The sequence below is a fragment of the Mya arenaria genome, chromosome 2, assembly GCF_026914265.1.
Source record: "Mya arenaria isolate MELC-2E11 chromosome 2, ASM2691426v1".
NCBI lineage: Eukaryota > Metazoa > Mollusca > Bivalvia > Myida > Myidae > Mya > Mya arenaria.
Genome location: NC_069123.1, coordinates 42638686 through 42661021, shown reverse-complemented (window position 1 = coordinate 42661021; position 22336 = coordinate 42638686). Strand labels below are relative to the sequence as shown.

The 22336-nt window shown below is 36.6% G+C and overlaps 1 long non-coding RNA gene across 1 annotated transcript; it reads left to right on the top strand.

Moving 5' to 3' along the window:
* The first annotated feature begins 1484 nt into the window (after nt 1-1484).
* LOC128223888 (uncharacterized) lies at nt 1485-21789 on the top strand. Its single transcript, XR_008259394.1, has 7 exons — nt 1485-1940; nt 5497-5581; nt 6208-6322; nt 16123-16352; nt 19440-19628; nt 20949-21103; nt 21721-21789. It is a non-coding gene; the product is annotated as an uncharacterized LOC128223888 (long non-coding RNA).
* The last annotated feature ends 547 nt before the right edge of the window (nt 21790-22336 follow it).

Below are 22336 nucleotides of genomic sequence, written 5' to 3'. Positions count from 1 at the left end.
CTTATTTTATTTTGATCATACTGAAGGAGATTGTCTTTATAGGTTAATATAGGTGATATACTATAACACGTTCTTTTATACTATGGTAAAACCAGGATATGATATAATGATTAAAATTTAAAACAGTTCTCTTATTAACTGAGTATAACTTAAATTGATAACGAAAGTACTGTCAAACTTTGCAGCTCAACGTAATGAATGGTAAGAGGAAAATAGAAAGTTATTCGGGTGCGGTGAAGATATAAAGATCGAACAAAGAAATTGTAAATGAAATATTTAAAACCTGTTTAATCACCCCATACAGAACATTGTACATACATGAAGATTACATAGACTGAACGAATGACAATTACATGGACAGAACAAGTGAAAAAACAAAACGGACTGTTGGGGTGAAGTTGACCTGTCTACATTAATGAAGGAAATCATATTTCAAACACCAACTGACGACGACATATTCAGGCTTTCTAATGAATTGCTTAATTTTTGCCTGAAGATCTCCATTTTTCATACCCCAGGGTGTATTTAAAAAACTAATAATTATATGGAAGGTCAACGTACCAAACTGGAATGATGTGTATGGAGAGCAAACTTCCTGACAAGTGAAGTACCATGATACTATTATTCATCTAAACTTATATCACAAAGGCATGACATAAAGAGCTTTCAAACATTATACATACTAAACATATAGCCCCCACCCCCGCATGCACGCACGCACACACACACACCTATTGCCCCCCCCCCCCTCACCCGAATGACAGCCAATATTTAAGCCATTTCATATTAAATGTATGAGTGTAATTTAAGGTTCGTTATGACCGACATCCCTACAAGTGTGAAGACCTTGTAACTAAGCACACTCTAATTTTTAATCGAACAAGCTTTTTGTGTCCTAGATCACAATGACCTACTGACCTACTCAAAATCAAAACCTCCTTGCTAAGTTTGAGGACCGTATGCCACAGGTTGTATTTGCTGCTTTAGTTGAGGGACTCTAAATATTAGTTCCTGATTTATGTGTTTTAGTAGTGAGTAGTGGAAAAAACTACTTTCTTTGTTAAACTGCGATTTTGAAATAAATAAAAAAATAATGTAAATTTATTGAAGGTCTAGAGTGAAACAAAACAAAATCATCATGAAAACAGGACCCATGAAAACAAAATATGGTAACTAAACGTAATTTCCAAAGCATTTATTTCTGATTATATTCCCATAAACTATTGTGTTGACATACGCGATATATAAAGTTAACCTTTGAACATATATTAATAGTTCATATAGCGGTTGGTTGTGTGTAGCCTATTGACTTGTATTTTTTATTAGGCGTTAAAATAAAAATATTTTTCTTAGGCGTTAAATAGAGAATACTAGGTTAGTGCCGTGGATGGAGGAAGTTTATCTGGCAAGGCGGAGGAATTTATCGGGTGAGCCGAAGGCGAACCCGATAAAATCCGCAGCCGAGCCAGATAAACTTTCTCCACCCACGGCACTAACCTAGTATTCTATTTATCCTGTTACTTTGTTTAATTAAACGCTATAAAACCTTAAAATTAATAAGAATCTTTAAAAGTAAGGGGGACAACTGTTTTTCCCTGTTGACGTCATCACACTCGGTATCCATGTTTAAATCGCCCCCAAAATAGTTCGTAAAACTGTTCAACTTTTTTAGTACGTTTATATTCAAAGTCATTGCATTTTAATACGTCAATATCAATTCAAAACATAAAAATACTTTTAAACGTGCATAAGCATGGATCAGTCTCTGAACATTATCTGATGATGTAACAATTATTCCGCAAGTCAGAGTACAGTACACAGGTCAAAATTAAAGATCACGAGTGTTTACAAACAATCGCAACATATTAAATGGATTTAAATGATGTTGATAGTGTTGAATGATCATAACTGCACCGGCAAAGAGATCATTCATTTCTGTTGTAAGTGAGATTTTGTCATTCACCACAGAAATGGAATAAACTATCGACGAGTATCGTTGAATGCTGTTTCACAGTTTCCAGCATTTGCGGGTGGGGTAAGATTTTCACATCTCATGAAGATTTCAGGTCGATTGTTTTGCCAGTGTCATTATTTTGCATAATGATGGGACTTTATGGGCGAGTGATTGCTGAGGTCGGCTGTTAGTGGTCCATTGATAAGATACTGAAACGGCAGTTCTGCTTTTCTTCTGACATTGCAGAATATATAAAAGAAGTTCGTTTTCGCGGTCACATGACCACCTGACTGTAGATAAACATCACGTGGTCTACTATCCTAATAAACTAAAGTTTACACGGCACCTTGTTATTGGACCGATTTGTATGCAGGTGACAGGATAAAAATATTTTTCTTAGGCGTTAAAAACTCAAGTCAAGGGAGGCGACGACTCGGGTGTGGGTTTTGTTTAGAACTGGCTTATTATACAACTTATATCTTGACTTTCTTTCAATTCCCTTGATAATTCTGCTACTATTAAAACACATACATACGTTCCTACGCATGTCATGTCATTTTTCAAGGTATTATTTTACAAATCGGTAAACTATCCAGTGGCGTAAAATTCGTCTGCTTGCAATGGGCAACTTGCTTTAAATTCGGACAGTTCTTTTCAGTCGTCATTTTTTTTGCAGTTTAAATAAAATATTATGTGGCGAACAATTCGTTTGCGCTAAAGTAAACCTGGGAGGAAAAGTGCGCCCGGTGTGGGGCTCGAACCCACGACCGCCGGAACACTCTGAGGTCACACAGTGTACCGTTTGATCTGCATTTTTTCTCATGGCACGTGTCTGTTTTATTAGTTTGACAGATATATCAAAACAGTAAATTGGAAACTTAAAATGGTGAGGTACGTTATTGCCAATTTGATTATGCAGACAAATGGCAATCTTAATCTAAATCCGTTACGATTGTTGCCAATCAAGGAACAACATTGTTTGTCGCTAAACAAACACATTCATGCATTGCCTTGGCTTTTCGCAGTTTTGTTTTTGAAGCCATTTATTTTCATGATGTTAATTACGGTTTATTGATAACAACATAACGGTCAATCTTTTGATTTTAATTGGTTAACCAAAATTATTTCAATTCCGATACTTAACGTCCTGTCCTGCAACCTTTAAAAACCCATGACCGTGTACTTATTATTTACCTACCTCCATATAGAGAGCTCACAGTTGCCCGCCATTTTTTCAAGCAAAACAACAAATTTACCGGGAAAGTCGATAATTGTCTGTTGACCTTGAACATTTTCACTTATTTGGAGGAATTAAAGGATTTTAGATTTGATTAAAAAATTGACCCCGTCTTATAAGCGAGTAGAAACAAAAAGTTTCAGATTTCATGGGCAAAGTTAGGGTGTCGTCTTATAAGCGGATCGCCGTATTGTCATGAAAATACGGTACTGAAAACAGTCTACAAAGTTCTGTTTTAATGTCAAAAGCGCATCAACAGTTTTCAAGTTCTCATATCACAAAAGTGCTGTAATTAAAATTACTAAGAAATTGATCCTTTTCAGAAAAGACCAAGCATATGAAATATAAGTCATTGTTGTAATATATTAAGTAACATGGATTAGTAGCATTTTGTTGTCCACTTTCCATTGGTCCTACTCTCCTAGATTGCCTCACAGAGTGACATCATCATTCGTAGTAGCTTAATGTATATAGCTGTACGTTAACCTGACAACCAGGAACATTTGAGTCTACGCAGTTGGGCTCCCTCTGTATACGCTGAGACTACCTCACAGAGTGACATCATCATTTAAGTTAGGTTTATGTATGTGTATGTTTGGATACCCCTTGGCAGGGTTCCCACGCTACCGGGAATATTGAAAAGTCTGTTCCCGGTCGTGAAAATGCCTTGAATTTTGTGATAATAGGTTAAAATCGGGAAAAAGTTGGGAAAAGTACTAAAGTTCGAACTGGTTTGTGTACGAAAACTAAGTAGAAAGTAAGTAGTCTCGATCATCTAGATGCTTGCATCGTACACTGTTCTGTATTGAATTGACTCTGATTAGAGACTAAGAAGGTATCTGTTACCACATTTAAGCGTTTATTGATCATGATTAGTAGCTGTGTCTGCACTGCCGTCTGCATTTAAAAGTTATTTTAAACGAGAAATTGAAGCGAAGAGCATGGATTGATGAAGATTGATGTTCAGATACAGTATAGCTGAATTGCATGCTCACTGATGCAAGTAGATTTTTATAAAGAGAGTTAAACTCTTTTAAAATGACACTGGATGTTATGAGCTCAAGTTGTTTAATAAATGTTTAAAGCTTACCTCTCACGGATTAAACAATTTTGACAACTTTTTTACTTTTGTCTTGGAACGAGCCAATTTTGGCGAAAATCCATGAAAATCAATTATATAACTTCTGCTGAGAAAAAATAATTTGACACAATAATATGGTCATTCTTTAGAATAAAGATTTTCCTATACCCAAAAAGATAACAGTAAATGTGCGAAAAAACATCGGTGCAGGAAAGAACCAGTAAATGAAAATGCGGACGGAAAGAATCCGCTATGCATTGTCACTGTGTATGTGTTTGGATTGGCGTCACACATTGGTTCAAGACAATAACTTTAGTAAGAATTGATGGATTGTGATGAAACTTGATGTGTAGGTATATTATGTGAAGAGCTAGCTTGCAATTTCTATTTAGGTGGGTAAGGTCAATGTCTCTGTAACTTGAAATAGGAAAATTGTAACAGATCAATAATTATAGTTACTACTTACTCTTGATAGATATTGACTAACTCGTTTGTTAGATAGCTTATGAAAAGCCAGCTTTGGGGCTGCTAATGAGGGGATCAAGGTCACTGTTACAAATAAGGATTGATGGGTTGTCACAAAAATTGGTGTGTAGGCAGCTTATGAAGAGCCAGCTTGATGCTACTTATAGGGGGTGAGGTTAAGGTCACTGTAACGAAAAGTTTCTGCCAAATACATAGCTTATGTGAAGAGCTAGCTTTGTATATAAAATCAAAGTAACTGTTACTAAAAAAAAATATGGTGTATGACCAATAACTTACGTTTGGATTAAATAATAGTGAATAAACTCGGCAAGTAAGGTAGCTTATGAGAGCAAGCTAAGAATTGATTTTGAGGGTGGTGGGGTCATGGTCATGAAACTTAGTATGAATGTTGCAGCAAAACTGAATACATAGCTAGAATGAATTTCAGTTATGTCTCTTTTTCATAAACTTAAAGAGAAAGGCTACTGCTTTTTTCAAACTTTTACAAGAAATTAATTCCTAATTGCCCATATGAAAAACCTGGTGCATCTAGTATTATTGGGAATGATTTAAAGGATTATTTATTACATGACAAGGAACTTGTATTTTCAGACATACCTGGAGTGTTAAGTTGTTTCTGACTGTTATGAAAAATTACCAGTGATTTTTTTGGGGTCTTTTTCTGGATAGTCTAGATGTATAATGAATTGTAAAACTTATGCACACTTATTTAAGAGCCTTTGTCCTGTCACATTACAGTTTGGTTTACAGAAGGATTGTTGTGTGTTAATACGCTGACCATACAGAGAGACCGCTCCCTTCCTTTTCCTGAAGCAATGCACAGGTACTATTGGCACAGAAAACGAGCTCAGCTCATTCGTAACCTTGACTCGGGGCATTATATTTTATAAAAAAACTTTCCTCACTGCACAGAACATGAATTGTACATACAAACCTTTTATGCACATAGTTTAGAATTCTAGTATTCATTAAAGTATGATCTTAGATTACTTATATTAGGCCCCATTATGCATTTGCATGTTGGATTACTTGAGAAGTACATTTGAGAGGCCAAGAAACAGTAATATTTCAGGTTTTTAAATTATCTGTATCTGTATGTGACCGTGAAGGAACAACAGTGAAGTTTTAAAACATGACGTGAACGTACACATGTAAATGTACATGTAGCTTTGTGAAAATGGAAAAGTCGAATTTAATTTAAACGGCAAGTAATTAAAAAAAGTTCATGCAATTGACGTAGTTCTGTACCTAGTAGAGTTCAAGTCCTTTTAAGTGAGATAACTCTATATGATCCTCACTAGAAGTTGTCAATAACAAACATTGTCTCCAGCATTGCAATGGTGGCTCAATCAACTGGAATTATTATTATAATTATATGCTACAATGAAATTACACAATATGCATGTTCTTTATCTGAAAAAGCAAAATGTTCTATATTTCATATTCCAGGGCGCCTTATTGTCCAATGTGGTTGTAAAATTCCTGTGCATGTAGTTCTTTGACATTGGTGCTGATTGTACGTTACTTCCCAATGTCAGACCCACTGGAGTTGGGAGTTTACACGGTAAATGAAATCAAATATTCATCTCTTTATCGAATAAAGAATGTTATGGATCTGTATGTATTCTTTAAGCCGCTTAGTGAAATTCTCAAATAAATATGAATAAATTAATATAGAGATTTGACAACAATTGCTTAAGGTACCTTTTACTGTTCATCAAATCTCATAATTCATATGCATTGATTATTTAGACAGTTTTTATGCTCAAACGGCTATGTTTTGAAAACATACATTGTTAGTTTCATAAGTTCAATTTAGAAAAAGGTCATATTTTCACAAGTGTATTCTTGTTGTATAGTTTGATGAACGCTTTCGGGTGAATGTTATGCTCGACTATTCGAAGAATAAGGAGGGCTTTACTAGTTGCCCCAGCGTCAGCATCAGTGTCTGTGTCAGTGTCTGGTTAAAGTTTTAGGGCAAGTTGGCATTTTCATTAATAACTCTAATACCCTTCATTATATTCCCTTAATACTTCATACATTTGTTCAGGCCATTACATAATAAGGTTAGATAACAATTATTGATGAGCATCTTACAATAAAGTAACAAAATTCCATTTTAACCCTAAATACTAATTTTGGCCCTTGATAGACTTGTTTTATTTATTATTTTTTATTTTGACATTTCGACTATTCGAAGAATAAGGAGAGCTATCCTATTCACCCGAGCGTCAGCGTCGGCGTAACCACTTAATATGTTTAAGTTTGCGTACCACCTCAAATATTTTCAAAGTCCATTGACATCTGGCTTTGAAATTTTGCACACTTGTTTACCATCATGCCCCCAACCTGTACACAGGAGGAGGTAACTCTATCAAGCCTTTTGATAAAATTATGCCCCTTTTTCTACTTAGTATTTATGTTAAAAGTGTGCGTACCACCTCAAATATTTTCAATACATCTGGCTTTGAAACTTTGCACACTTGTTCACCATCATGCCCCCAACCTATGAACAGGAGGAGGTAACTCTATCAAGCCTTTTGACAAAATTATGCCTCTTTTTCTACTAAGCATTTACGTTAAAGTTTGCGTACCACTTCAAATATTTTCAAAGTCCATTGACATCTGGCTTTGAAACTTTGCACGCTTGTTCACCATCATGCCAAAACCTTTACACAGGAGGAGGTAACTCTATCAAGCATTTTGACAAAATTATGCCCCTTTTTCAACTTAGAATTTATGTTAAAGTTTGCGTACAACCTCAAGTATTTTCAATGTCCATTGACATCTGGCTTTGAAACTTTGCACGCTTGTTCACAATCATGCCCCCAACCTGTACACAGGAGAAGGTAACTCTAACAAGAATTTTGACAAAATTATGCCCCTTTTTCGACTTAGAATTAACGTTAAAATTTGGGTACCACCTCAAATATTTTCCATTCAATTTATGTAAATATCTCAGCACATCATGTATTGCATTGAAATCTAATCCAACAATGATCCATGCATGTTTCACCAAAACTTTTCAATCCTTACACGGTGGATGGTCAAGCGCGCTGTCTCTGTGACAGCTTTTGTTATATTTTTAACCAGGTTTTCTCAAAGGGAAAACTATTTATAACAAGAGGCCCAAAAGGGCCTATGCTCTACTGGCATGGCTTTTGTGGTCATATCAATCCAGAGCATGTATGTATGGGCAAAAGGCAACAGACATATACTTTATGTTTTGTGTTTGGGTTACCTGAAAACGTAGCAGTTCAACATCTGAGCCCAGAAAGTATTGTAAGCAGATTAGTTGCATGAACTATTTTAATATGTGCCAAGTAAAAGTCATCTGACAAAAAAAAAAATGCTTTCAAAACTGTACTCATAGTAAAAATTTCTGTAGTTTTAGAAGTTAAAAAAAGTTGGTCAAAAGGTCAAAGTCAAGGGCATCCTAGGACAACATTGATCAATTTGAACAAAATATTCACAATCAATTGTGCTGAGATGGATGCACGAACACACAAAAAGATTTTCAAACCTTTCCAGATTTATGTTTACCAAACCTGTGAACCCTGGGTGTGGCCAGTAATGACACCAGGTGCATAACTTAAACATTCACAACCAATTTTGTTAAGATGAATGTGCAAACTACAGAACTTAAAGCTAAAAAATGGCCTTTGGGCTTTCAACAAGAACAAGGCAGAGTAATTCACAAAATCAGCTGCAGAAGCAAAAAGCAAATTGTCTCTCAAAATCCTAGACTTGCAAATTGTCTCCCTTAACTCTAGACTTGAATTTACATGTACATGTAAACTTGGCTAAAAATAGAATTCGCTCATGCAGACCTGGCTAAAAATAGAAAGCATTTCTTTAAAACTTTCATGGCCTATAATCTAGGCATTTATGGACGGATCTGGCTGGTTTTCGAAAGGAACCGAGCTCTAATGGATATCTATATACTGTACAAGTTTCATTGAGATACAATCAAAACTGAAGACTGTATCGTGTTCACAAGCAATTGTTTACAGACGCACGACTGCATGGATGCACGAACTTTCATGGCCTATAATCTAGGCATTTATGGACGGATCTGGCTGGTTTTCGAAAGGAACCGAGCTCTAATGGATATCTATATACTGTACAAGTTTCATCGAGATACAATCAAAACTGAAGACTGTATCGTGTTCACAAGCAATTGTTTACAGACGCACGACTGCACTGACGCACGGACGCACGGATGCACATACTACGTACACATTACCATCGCATAAGCTCTTCTGGCCTTTGGCCAGTAGAGCTTAAAATGACTTGCATCATTGTTCGGGCAGGCTAGAAGTCACCTTATGTATCAAATTATTTTAGCTAGCTTTGACATATAGTGACCAAACTTGGTATATGGGAAGAGTTTATTGAGACCTATCAAGGGATTGCGTTTGAGGCCCCTATGATCAAGGTCAAGGTCAAAGTTACTATTTAAAGAAAAATAGTTAGTAGTGAATAACTGAAGTAAGGGTCGACATAATTTGCTACCAAACTTAATATATAAGAAAATTTTCATGAGATTTTGTTTTGGACGCCAAGAGTATGGTCAAGGTCAAGCTCACTGTTGCTAAAATTGGAAAAATGGTTAGTACTGAATAACTAATGTAATGGTTGACATAATGTGACCAAACTTGGTATATAGGAAAAAGTCATTGAGACCTTTCATCGGAATGCCTTTTGCCTAGGGTCAAGGTCACTGTTACTAAAAATAGATGACTGTTTGGTACTAAATAACTATAGTTATGGTTGACATACTGTGACCAAACTTGATATGTAGGAAGAGTTTATGGAGGACATCCATTGGCTTGTGTTTGGGGACCCTAGGATCAAGGTCCTACTTTTAAATTGATTTTTTATTGCTTTTGACAGGCACATATTACATCATTGTTTTCACTTCTAAAACTAAGCTGCATAGTCTTACAGCTCTGGTTAATCTATGTGTTACTTGGAACTTGTTACTTGGTGTCTGTACCATTATCACTTATGTCATTATCCAAAAGATATGTACTTCTGTTCTCACTTAAGACTTTTTTGTAACTCAACTTTGAAACAAAGAGTTTTGCGTTATAGGTAAAAAGCTAAATGATTTATCAGATAATTAGTCTGTTTTTTCTAAGGCTTCAAGTTGAGACCTATGTATGACAAGCTATAGGCCAAACAACAAACAGTATGAAACATTGTCGATAAATGTGAACTGTAACCCAGGTGATCCATGACTCTCCAGCCTCAGAGCTACAAAAGAGTCTTCATGGTTCCTGTAGATGAAACTGCTGTTGCTGTTCAGGCATCGATTCTGACCCAGACCATGTGAGAATAATCTAGAAAATGAAAATATTGATTTCAGGATTCATAATTGTTATATACTTATGTAATAAAGAGAGAATTATTAAGCAGTTAATACAAAAGTTTATGGATGTAAACAGTTATTGTATTATGCCACGTCTGTTACACCTAAAATAAACAACAATACCATATCCAGACTTGTTGTTTAACACAGCTAAAATAACTATTCATAAGTGCATACCAAGTTGACTGTCAGCTGCCTGAATTTTTCCGCTCGCACTCCTTAACATTTATGTTGCGACAAATATGATGCAACAAATTAATACAACAATGATTATTGTACACCCAAAACTGTTTTCGCCAAGTACAACGAATAGTCAAGATTGTCTGTGCAACATCTTCCATATTTCCTGGTGCCGAGTAAACACAAAACTGTTGCCAAATACAATATCCCTCCAAATTCACGAAATAGTCAACCGCCAAGATTATCCTTGCCACATCTTCCATATTTCCTGGTGCCATGACACCCAATGTTAGTCCCTTGTAGCCTGTCACACCGTGAACTCTAGGTAAGCCATTGACATGATTCGCGACCATCTGACCCTTGACCTCTCAACAACTCAAAATAACGACAAGACTCATCAGGTTTACTGAAATACTGAAATACTGAAATACAGAAATGACAAACGGCAGCACACAACCAAATTCACTAACATTATTTGTATATAAAGTACAATTTATATATCCTATAAAATCAGGGTGTGGTGGGTGGGATTTTGTTCAATATGATGATCGGTGTGAAACCGGAAAAGGAAGTTGGCATCCGAGGTGTTCCGAAATACCATAACAATAAAACGAAAGTAGACTTGATCAAAACAATAACAGCGATTATTTTTAGACGAAATAATCGTCATTATTGTATTATGCCACGTCTGTTACACCTATAATAAACAACAATACCATATCCAGACTTGTTGTTTAACACAGCTAAAATAACTATTCATAAACAGTTCAAATATTTATTACATGTTTAATATCAAACAAATGAGAGGTCAAGAGTTTATTATGACTAGCTCTTCCATCACAGATCAAAATAATATCAAAAAAGGTTATAAGTAAATGTAATATGTGGAGTATATAGGCCGCAACATAAACCCCAAGGTAGGCTCTGCTCTTTAATGGCCCTACCAAAGCTAAGACAACCGACAGTCAACCCGATATGCACTTAACCCGCCTTATTGAAATGAAACAATGAACGCTACAGGGACAAGCCCATTCCCAAATCCATACTCCTCACAATCCCGCACATTCCACAGTGCAATCCGCAGTGCTATATCCAAATCCGCATTTCAAATCCATCCTCCAATCCCTATATCCAATCCAAATATCCCTACCAAAAATACAAAGTTGCCAAAGGAGTAGCTGGGAGTTACCAAAATATCCGGGCAAAACCCAACTCCTCAAAAAACTTAAATTTTGAAGTAACACAGTTGTAACCCCAGCCGTTGGATCTCTCAACCGTTAAGTCGAGCCTCTGAAAGGGGAAACCCCTAGTTACTATTACAAGTTATTCCCAAAAATTGAAACATAGTGCATACCAAGTTGACTGTCAGCTGCCTGAATTTTTCCGCCACAATAAATTTTAACACCAAATTTATCCCCCAAAAATTTATCCCAATCTCAGACAAGTAGTCGTGCGTTTATTATTTACTGTGAAAAAACCCGTATTATAGCATCCTTAAGGTTATCAAGCATCATCTCAAGACCAACTTGACTGAGATGTATACCATCCGGCCTAAAGAAACCTGGGGTGGTGTTATCAATCTCCACTCCCACCTGGTGACCTTTTAAAGAGGACGCTACAAGCCGACCATGCCTATTGAGTCGGCGCCTTTTGCAGTCGTCCGAGCTCCCTGATGCCCAAACAAGCCTAGGCAGAATATCCACCCAGATGAGCTGGCAATCAGGAAACGCAGCCCGCATGTACCGGAACCCCGATTTAATTTTATTCATGATCCTACACACTGTCAATAATTCAATGTCATTTCCCCCTAAATGGATGAAAATAACCTTTGGTGGCTCCGAAAAAAGGACCTTCAATTGCATCTTGTGCGTGAACTGCTCCCAATGCATCCCCCTAACACCCATCCAGTCCAGTTGATGAGGAAGCCCCAAATTTTCCCGTCCATTCTCCTGAGCGTAATGACCCGCCCAATGAATAAGGGAGTCACCAACCAACCAAACGTCTGAAGTTATATAAATAATATAATTCTACATTGAAATATTCTTTAATTTAAACCATTCATGTTTTAATACTACCAAAATATAACCATTTAATTAACTTTATTGCCTTATGTAGCTCTTATATGCGTCAGAGCGCCACCTGCCTAACATTTTAATTTTGTCCCCTGATAAGCCCATGCCAAATAGTTGTGTCGCTCGACCAATGCGGAAACTATGGGATTTGATCGTCTTACACCCTGGAAGTATCCTACCAATTGATTTTGCCAATACTGCTGAAAACTGCCCCCGAGTTGTGGGAGCCCCGTTTGCATGACAAAAGAATGGACCCTGAAAATTTGGTCTAATGGCAAGATAATCCTGAACTGCTTGGACAGGACATAATTCCGCATTTGTCTCCCTTGGAATTTTAAGCGTTATCGGTGCACCGCATTGGCTTGTTTTAGATATCCTCAAAATAATAACGAGATGCTTATTCTCATGACCCATTGATACATCTCGCCATGATATAGATCTATTCCCGGCCAAATTTGAGGACGCAACTATTTCGCTAACCCTAAATAAGCCAAAATATGCTAACAAAAACGCAGCCCTAAACATTTTAACTTCAAATTTGTCATAACATACTGATGGCAGTATCGCAGAGACATTCATGAGAATTTTGATCGAAATAGGTAAACGAGTATCTTTTTTCTTTCGAAGTCTCAAACAACCCTCCAGTAATTTTTTTATCATAAAAACTGCCTATAAGTCTGATCCCCCGGCTAACTTGTGAAAATGATTGACCCCAGCTACGTATGTGTGAATTGTGCTGGGAGCCAACCCCTTTTCAAAACAATAAGCAACAAATAGCACGACATGTTGGGAATTCACTGGCCAAGCTGCGGACAACTGAAACTCCAATAGAAATTGGTTAAAGGTATTTGTTTCTGTTTTGTAAGCGGCTTCAGTATTTTAAGATATGCTGGCTGCAAGTAGTTTTACTAATCCCTGTTGAAGATCTCCCACAGAAAGTCTGGTACTAACTGAGGCTGTGGATCTGCTTGAGGGGCTAAACTTCTGAATTTCTCGACCTGCAAACGAGACAATGCGTCACATAAAATGTTCTTACTACCAGGCACATGACAAGACTTTATAGTCATATTGTGCTTAAGGCACATCACAGTCATCTGCCTAATAATAATCATAACTCTATCCGATTTTGATGTCATACTATTAATAATATTGACCACTGCCATATTGTCACAATTGAACATAATCTTCTTTCCTTTTAAAGACAAACCCCAAATATGCAATGCAACCCATATCGGAAATAGCTCAAGAGTGGTAATGTCCAGTGTGATTCCCTCATCATGCCACCACTTTGGCCATTCTGCAAAAGCCCACTGACCATTGAAATAGACACCAAAACCTTTCCCCCCTGCACTATCGCTATACAATTGCTCATCCACATTGGATGACCAAAATCGGTCATGAAACAATGAGACGCCATTGAAATTAGAGAAGAACTCTAACCACATTTCTAGATCTAGCCTTATGCCCTTGTTCACTCGCAAATGATGATGGGGTTTTGTAAGCCCACAAATTGAATTAATAAGTCGCCTGCAAAAGGGGCGGCCTACTATGATTGCCCTGCAGCAAAAATTCAAAGAACCAATTAGCGATTGCATGGCTTTAAGCGTTGTTTTGGACTTTGCGAGAATGTTTTTGATTGTTTCAGTTATTTCCAAGATTTTTTCATTTGGAATTCTAACCAACATATTGCATGTATCCAATTCTAACCCCAAAAAGACCATAATTTCAGCCGGACCCTCCGTTTTTTCATCAGCTAATGGTACCGACAACCATTGCAAACACTCAGTAAAGAACTGCATAGCGGCTGCGCAGCCTTGTTGACTGCGATCCCCACCAAGGAAATCATCCAGATAATATATCAGTTTTCCATTTGGCATTCTACTCTTAGCAAAATACTCCAAAAAGGAAGAAAACTTCTCAAAATGACTGCAACTTATAGAACATCCCATTGGTAAACTCTTGTCTACATAATATTTCTCGTTGAACGTAAAGCCCAGCAACTCTATATCTGTAATTTTAACAGGCAAAATTCGGAAAGCATTCTTTATATCCATTTTAAAAAGTTTGTAATTCTTACCAAGGTCTTGAATCATGTGAATTGCCTCATCAAAACTTGTATATTGGACTGAGCATAATTGTGGATCGATAAAGTCATTAATAGAGGAATCCTTTGGGCTAGACAAGTGATGAATCAAACGAAATTCCCCTTCAGCCTTTTTGGGAACTAAACCAATAGGCGAAATTTGCAGCCTTGGCATGGGCCGCTCATTAAACGGACCAGCAATTCTACCTGCCAATATTTCTTTGTTTATTTTTTGCTGTACAATTAAAACATTTTGCAATGCAGACTTCAAATTTTTACTATCCCAAGCCTGTCGTGGCCCAGTATAATTAATACTAAAGCCATTCTTAAAACCATCTTTTATAATTTGGGAATGCTCATGATTGTAAGAGTCTAAAGCGATACTCAAGTTCGTGAAATTTATTGGTGAAGGGGCCAACGTCAAAATATCTACATTACTGGGTTGGTCTAGTGGCTGTACTGTTTGGCTTGGACCATGTTGGTCTCTGAAACCGTGCTCTGAATGAGGCATTTTGGCCAGGGGGACGAAAAGGGGGACTGGGCCCAGACTGGTTTTGCTTCTTAAAGCAGCTTGAAAGGGGGTGTGTGCCCCCGCAAAAGGAACAGACATGTGCAAATCGGCAGCTAGCCCAACCGCATTGCCCCTTATTGAAATCAAGACATGGGCGCCCAGTTCTTTGTGGCTGCGCCAGCTGCTGCACTTTAGTATCATCCTCGTCCCTCCCTAACGTGCACCTCCACCACAAATCATGGTTTATAACCGCCCATGATGCTTTGTGTACCTCTTGCCGAAGGCGGAACTGCTCGTCGTACGAACGCCAAGCAAACCTGCCATGCCTAATGGCTGCCTCCCGCAAATTGCACATGTATTTTATCAAATTGGGTGCCTCCCCTGTGTACGCACTAACGTACACCGCCATGTAAATCAAAAATGCATCTGTCCATTTCTCAATCGAATGGACTTTACTCTTGCATTCCCTAGGCCTAGACTCAATTGAACTATCATTACCAATGCACAATTTTCCACCACTACAAAATTCTTCCAATTCAGAAGATCCCTTCAATAAAAGGGAAATGTTTACGTACTGGTCCTTCCAGATTTTTTCCCCTTAGCGACATGGGAACATGTCCAAAAACCTCATCACTTAAACACCTGGTTCTATTGAGGCCAGACCCAGGGAAACCACCACCACACCCCTCGGATTCAGTTTAGTTTTTTTAAACACTTCGACAAACCTTTTCACAATACGGCCTTCTGACAGAGCACTGTCAAAACATTATTTTGGAAACAGGTTTGCCGAAGTATTTGATTAAACTATTTACCTTATCAAACTTCGGTAATAAAACGAAGGCGGGGCTCTTTAAGCAGCATAGACTGCCCTTTGTTTTATTTAAAATCGTGTAGTAAAAGAAAAGTTAAGTTATCTTTGATTTAAGTCTTCATTTTAAGCAAAATATTGCCTTCTGACGTAGCATATATGCCGTCATTTATCACGTGGTATACACACACTGAAAATTGTACAGTTCTAGATCAATATCTATGATCAGCTAGATCTACCATTCCATGACTGGATTATGGACCTTCAATGAACCAAAAATGCTATTTTTAGAAAAATCTAGAATTGCTAGAGAGTCAATATGTTGTTTGATTTCAGCAGACACTAAAGCCCAAGACAAGGACAAGACAGTCAGACAGATGTTTGAGCTCAACAAGCTGAATAAACCAGTCAAATGCCTGATGGACAGTAAACCAGTCTGGACAAACAGGAACCACAAGGTTGTCATGGACGCATATTCACAGTCCCTGACATAATACTGCAGGATGCTGGGAAATAAACATGTGCCTGTGGTGATGTTTTGTCATCAGCTTCCCTTACTGTTGGAGGTAAGTAAATTATACTACAAAAGATTTCATTTTCAATTTTGAAAAATCTAAAGTCTAAAGCATTTATGATGATCACAACTCTGAAATTTAGCTTGCACTTTTATGTTATTATAATTTTTATGTAATTGTCCAAGGTCAAAGTTACATTATGTACAGGGAAGTCGAACAAGTATGGATTGAAGGAAAACAAACACCGTTTGAATGAAAAACAGGCATTTATTAAAATGTCATAAATATTGCTAAGTTATTTAAAAGGTAATTTAGAAAAGTTGTCCGAAAAACATATCTGGATGGACAAAAACCGCCCACCCTGTAGATGCATATATTAACAAAGTGGTCAGACAATAAAAACATATAATTACAAATCAACATGAAATCTCGCAATTAACAAATTTGGTGAACACATTTGGAAGAACAGTAATAAGGCAATGGAAAATACAAAACGTTGTCCAGAAAAACAAAACAATTACAACAACAATTGGAATATCTTAAGGTACAAGGCGGTTAGTGAAAAAAACCGAGAAAAGAAATAAGGTAGACCTTGGAAAGAGCTTCCATAAAATGAGAAAAATGTAGGAGGTGATGGTAACAATAAATTCCAGAGACTGGCGAGCGCTTAGCAGAGAGAACAAAGAAGAATTTCAGAAGCCTTCTGATTGGCCTGTTGCGTCACATGGCACAAAAAGGGGAGAATTGATTGGCTCTGGGATAAAGTGACCGTATGGCTAATTCCAGAGATATTGTCTAAATCCCGTGCCACGGACGTACAGAAATAAATTGTACAACGTCATAAATAGTTTTATGTTTGCATAAACTAGTATGGATTGAAGGAAAACAAACACTGTTTTAATGAAAAACGGGCATTTATTAAAATGCCATAAATATTGCTAAGTTATTCAAAAGGTAATTTAGAAAAGTTGTCCGATAAACATATATGGGTGGACAAAAACTGCCAAAAGGAAATGCCGCCCAGCGAAATTTAGCTTGCACTTTCATGTTACAATAATTTATATAGAAAAGCTTTGGCTTGTATACCTTATGCAGGCTTTAAACAGTTTTATGTGGAACAAATTACCTGACAATAAGCATACTTTGGATTTTATATGATGTATATTGATTGAATTTATTTGTTACACAATGTTTCTTGGTTCATCAATATATACATAAAGAAGATTCCATCCATATCAAGCATACTAAGCACATTTTGTGTATAATATTATCTGACTTTAAACCTTCTAAAGAGCAAGTTAATTTCACAAAATACAACCATTTTTGTAAAAGTTCATACGCATGTTTCATTATGGCATTCACAGAAAAAATAAACCTGTTTGTAATGTATAAAGTCATTTTCTCATTGTTTTATCTAACAGTTTCATTCTGTCATTTTCTGATAAATGTCAATGTCAACAGCCTTTTCTATCAGTTATTTTAATCGCATTATGTACCAAATAATCTATACAGTCTACTTGATAATTATTAGGGATGCAAACGAATATTCGAATATTCGATCAAACGTTTGGTATTCGAATGTCAAAATCGTTATTCGAAATCGGAATATTCGGAAAAAGAGTAATGATACTAATTCTCAATAAAGAAAGTTTGTTTGTTTTGTTTTTACAACGACCGGCCCCTAATGCCAGAGGTGTGAATGTGATGACAATACACTAAACACGTGTCATATGTCATTAAGGGACATATCGTCGGGTACTGTAAAAAGTCCCCTTACTTTTACAATAACTGACTAGGAATTGGCCTTAACGTTTAAACACCAATGTTTTGTCCTGGCTGCAAATTAAGCTGGGCAACATAGCTCAAATCGCCGTGATGATATGAATGCCATGTGCTACAGTAATGTTGTTACATATATGTGCTTTAAATTGTATTCCATGTTTCGATACAATGTTTGCGCTTTAAAATGTAAATGTATAGTATAGCGTTTTATGATATATTTCCTCCATTGTTGAACACTGGATGAGTCAAATCCAGATATGTTTTTGTTTTATTTTTTTACTAGTTCCCGAGTTGGTTTGGGTTTTCCATAGTTACATTTAGTCAATTTAAAGATCAATCTCAGAACGAGGCTGCTTGTCCTATGGAAAGACCCTCTGTTGGCGCAAAACGCTATTTGACTAGGACTCCAGCTAATTTCACATTGTTTACACATATAAAGGCAGTGGAATTGAAATTATTTGATTGTGTTGTTTGTCTGTTTATAAGGTATTCTTTTTTCTTCCTGAAAATTGCGAATTTCAAAGGCATATTTGGAGAAAATCGGGGTCCGCCGCTACGACAAATACGGTCAAATTGCCCCGGCTATTACTTAAGCGAATAATAATAGTAGTTTACTACATCTTCCAATATATATTTCGGTAAACGAATATTCGAATATTCGATCGAAAGAATTATCGAATATTCGAATATCAATTTTGCCATTCGTTTGCATCCCTAATAATTATAAATCATTATTTTTTAAATGGCATAAGTTTTTATCTGAATGTAAAGGACTCTTAAAATGGTACATGCTCTCTGATTGGAACATAAAAATGTACCGTAGTTCAACAAATGAAAATTCTTCTCTCATCTGAAAAGTCTACTTGACACTTATTTCTCAGTTTCTAATATTAAACATGGATTTTTGTCCCTGACCAGGGGACCTGGGGTTTGATTAAAATTCCTTGGGATTTTTTCACCCATTGGGGAATATGGCTTGTATGAGGTCACATGAAAAGGTCTGGAGAAAAAACTTATTGCTAAGAATTTTGTATTGCATGATGAAGGCAAACGCAGCAATTTTGGTGATACCGGTGTTTGGCAAACCACAAAGTGAAAAATACATTAGGATAATTAATTCAGATGTTAAAATTTATGATGTCTTACAAATATAAGTGCCCACAAAAAGTCAACTTTGATACTGCATTTATTTGACACTATAGTAAAATCAACCTGATACTGAAAATGAAAAAAGTAATGATGGAGAAACTTTTAGAAGTTTTTTTTATTCTTCTATTATATTTTGAATAAATGATTTTGACCGTTTGTTGTTACTGATAAATGTTTATCTTTATGTTGCATTTGGTAATATTTCAGATCCGCTGGTTGAGTTGGTTGCCCCACTGAAGCATGTTGCAGGAGACAATCACAGTGTCAGACGCCTATGACATCAGTCATGGCAATACCCACCATTCCCGGCACCTAAAAGGGTTTCCCCTGACAAAGGTGCAGAACACACAATCATCTTTGACGTCAAGTTCAGTAATGCTAAATTTACTGTGAAAGGTTTGCTTTTTGTGTGACTTTTTTCACTTTAGCACTGAAATTCGTTTTACCTTGTATCAAGAGTTCATGCAAAATTAAATATCTAAATGCAAGACCGGTATAGTCGAAGTGCACATTTGTTCAGCTTAGTTTTACCACATTTGCATTTAAAACTAATAACCAATCAATCATGACTGCATGTAGGCTCAGGACAGTTGTCTGCTCTGATGCTGCCCAGAATACACTGACTCTAGGAAACAATGTCAGGAAAGCCACACTCTGGGTGCAGTATTTTTTTAGTTATTGACCTTTGTTAATATCATACTTATTTTTTGTCCAAAGCATGACTAAAAATGTTTTTAAGGTTTATACTTTAAACTTCTTATACAGAATAATCTCATAAATCTAGCTGCAGTATTTTTTTAGTTATTGCTTTATTAATTTTTTGTTATCCTTGGTCGTAAGGGGTTGTTGATACAGTTTATAATTTGGTGTGGGATATGGTAGTGTGACTGCTTTTGTTCTTACTTTAATTATCAGTTGTAGTCTTTGTATGTATGAAGTTAGATTACACTGAGGTTTAGATGTCTGTTACCTCAGATAAGTAGATCCAATAATTTAACCATGCTAGATATACTTATCTTGCCCACGGGCGAAGATAAAATGCCCGTATGGAACTCCTTTTTAATGGTCACAACATTGTAATTATCTCCCATGTTGAAGACTGTCGTCAGTAGCATCAAGGAAATCTTGTCTTGTGGTAATATTTAGAGCGCGAATTAATTATTTCTTGCTTTAAATGTCACCATAAAACAGTTTTAACATACCATTTAAGAAATAATGCTTTATTCTTCTTAGAACTATTTAGAAAGACCGATTTGACCGATTTTACTATTAACATTAACTGTATCACTGCGCGCATATCCATGACAACCACAAACTATCGCATATCCATACGCAATTATTTTCACTAAGCACAAAAGAGTTCCAGCAAAAAATACATTTTTACTTGATTTTGTTTAACTGAGGTGGGAGAAAAAGCATCTACCATAGCCGCTCGTGTAAGATGGTATCATCCCAACCTCGCGCAGGGTATTTTGCGGAAACTCGGTAAACCTCGTTTCCGCAAACACCCTACGCTCGGGTCGGAATGAACCTATCTTACACTCTCGGCCATGGAAGATATTTATAATCCTTTGATCAAATTAAAGTAAGGATTGATCAAATTACTGGCTTAATTCAAATATGCAATTGAACAGCTCCATATATACATTTCTAAATGCTGTATGATTGTATGTAGGGCATTTAGGATTATATCCAAGAAATAACTGTACATTTCAGCGCCAAAGACCTGTAATTCAAGCCATTGCAGAAAACAGAACATCAGGCAGTTCTACCTGAACACAGCCCCATCCAGCATGATTTAGGCTGCAGAACTATACAATAGTATCAGTGGATCAACCTATCTGAGAGGGGTGACATACAGACTGAAGATGGTGGGTTGGGGATATAAAAGTTTTCACAAGATATATTTTTAACTTAAGTTTACTTATTATTCCCTGGCAGTTTTGGGAGGGGGATATAGTATTGGCATTGTTGATCTGTCAAAAACAGTCGGGAACCATTTCATTAGTGATCGGTTAAATCATGTTTAAACTTGGTCAGAACGTTTCCCTTGAAACCTTGATCGCTTGTTTAAGAAGTTCACATCGAATCAAAAACTAGGTCACAAGGTCAAAAGAACAACTTTATCAGATTGTTGATGTCTTGGACAAATTTAAGTCTCATGTGATGAAAAATTGTATATCTTGGTAAAATCTTGAAAGTCCTTTGTGAGAAATTATATCATTGGATCAAACATTGGTTATGATTGGCCGATTACGTTCAAATTTGGAAAGAGGGTAACAACTTAATCATAATATTTGTCTCAATAAAATCTTAAAAAAAATAGTTTGAAACTAGGTCAGATGAGCTCAAAAACTAGGTCACTAGGTCTAATCGGAGAAAAAAACTATTATTTTTGTAATATATCTGGTCCAATCTGCATAAAACTTAATCAAGAGTACTTGCCTTGATGAAATTTTTATATAAATTATTATTTTATTTTGTCCAGGGCAAGTGTGTTGTGCAGGTTGTTAACCAGAATTTGGAGAATGTGCTATACAAACTGAACAACATAGGGCAGTGGAAGTTTTTTGTTATTAAAATTGATTAAAAACTGAGAAAGGTTCCCCTGATACTTTATAAATGCAAGTTTAGAAAATATTACCATCAATATCAAATATTTCTGACTAAGGTTCATTCCATTTATTTGATTTACAAGGTGCAGTCAAAAAGTTCCCGGACTGGTTATATATTGCACACTGTTGATGTCTGACTATGACGATATTTGTCACACATAAATCCTATCAACATTTTTAGCTCGTCTGTTTTTCGAAGAAAAAAAGTCGAGTTATTGTGATAGCCTTGGCGTCGTCGGCGTCGTCTGCGTCTGCGTCGTCGTCGTCGTCCAAAAACTTTAACCTTACCTCATAACTCAGACGAGCGTTGGCACCCACTCCGCGGTGCTCTTGTTACATTTTTATGTTCATGAATAGACGGAATTTGTTTGTAACCTGTATTTTACCTTTACCAGGGAGCATTTCTGGTTGACATCTGGCTACTACCGTCGGCGTCGTCTGCGTCTGCGTCTGCGTCGTCGTCGTCGTCCAAAAACTTTAACCTTACCT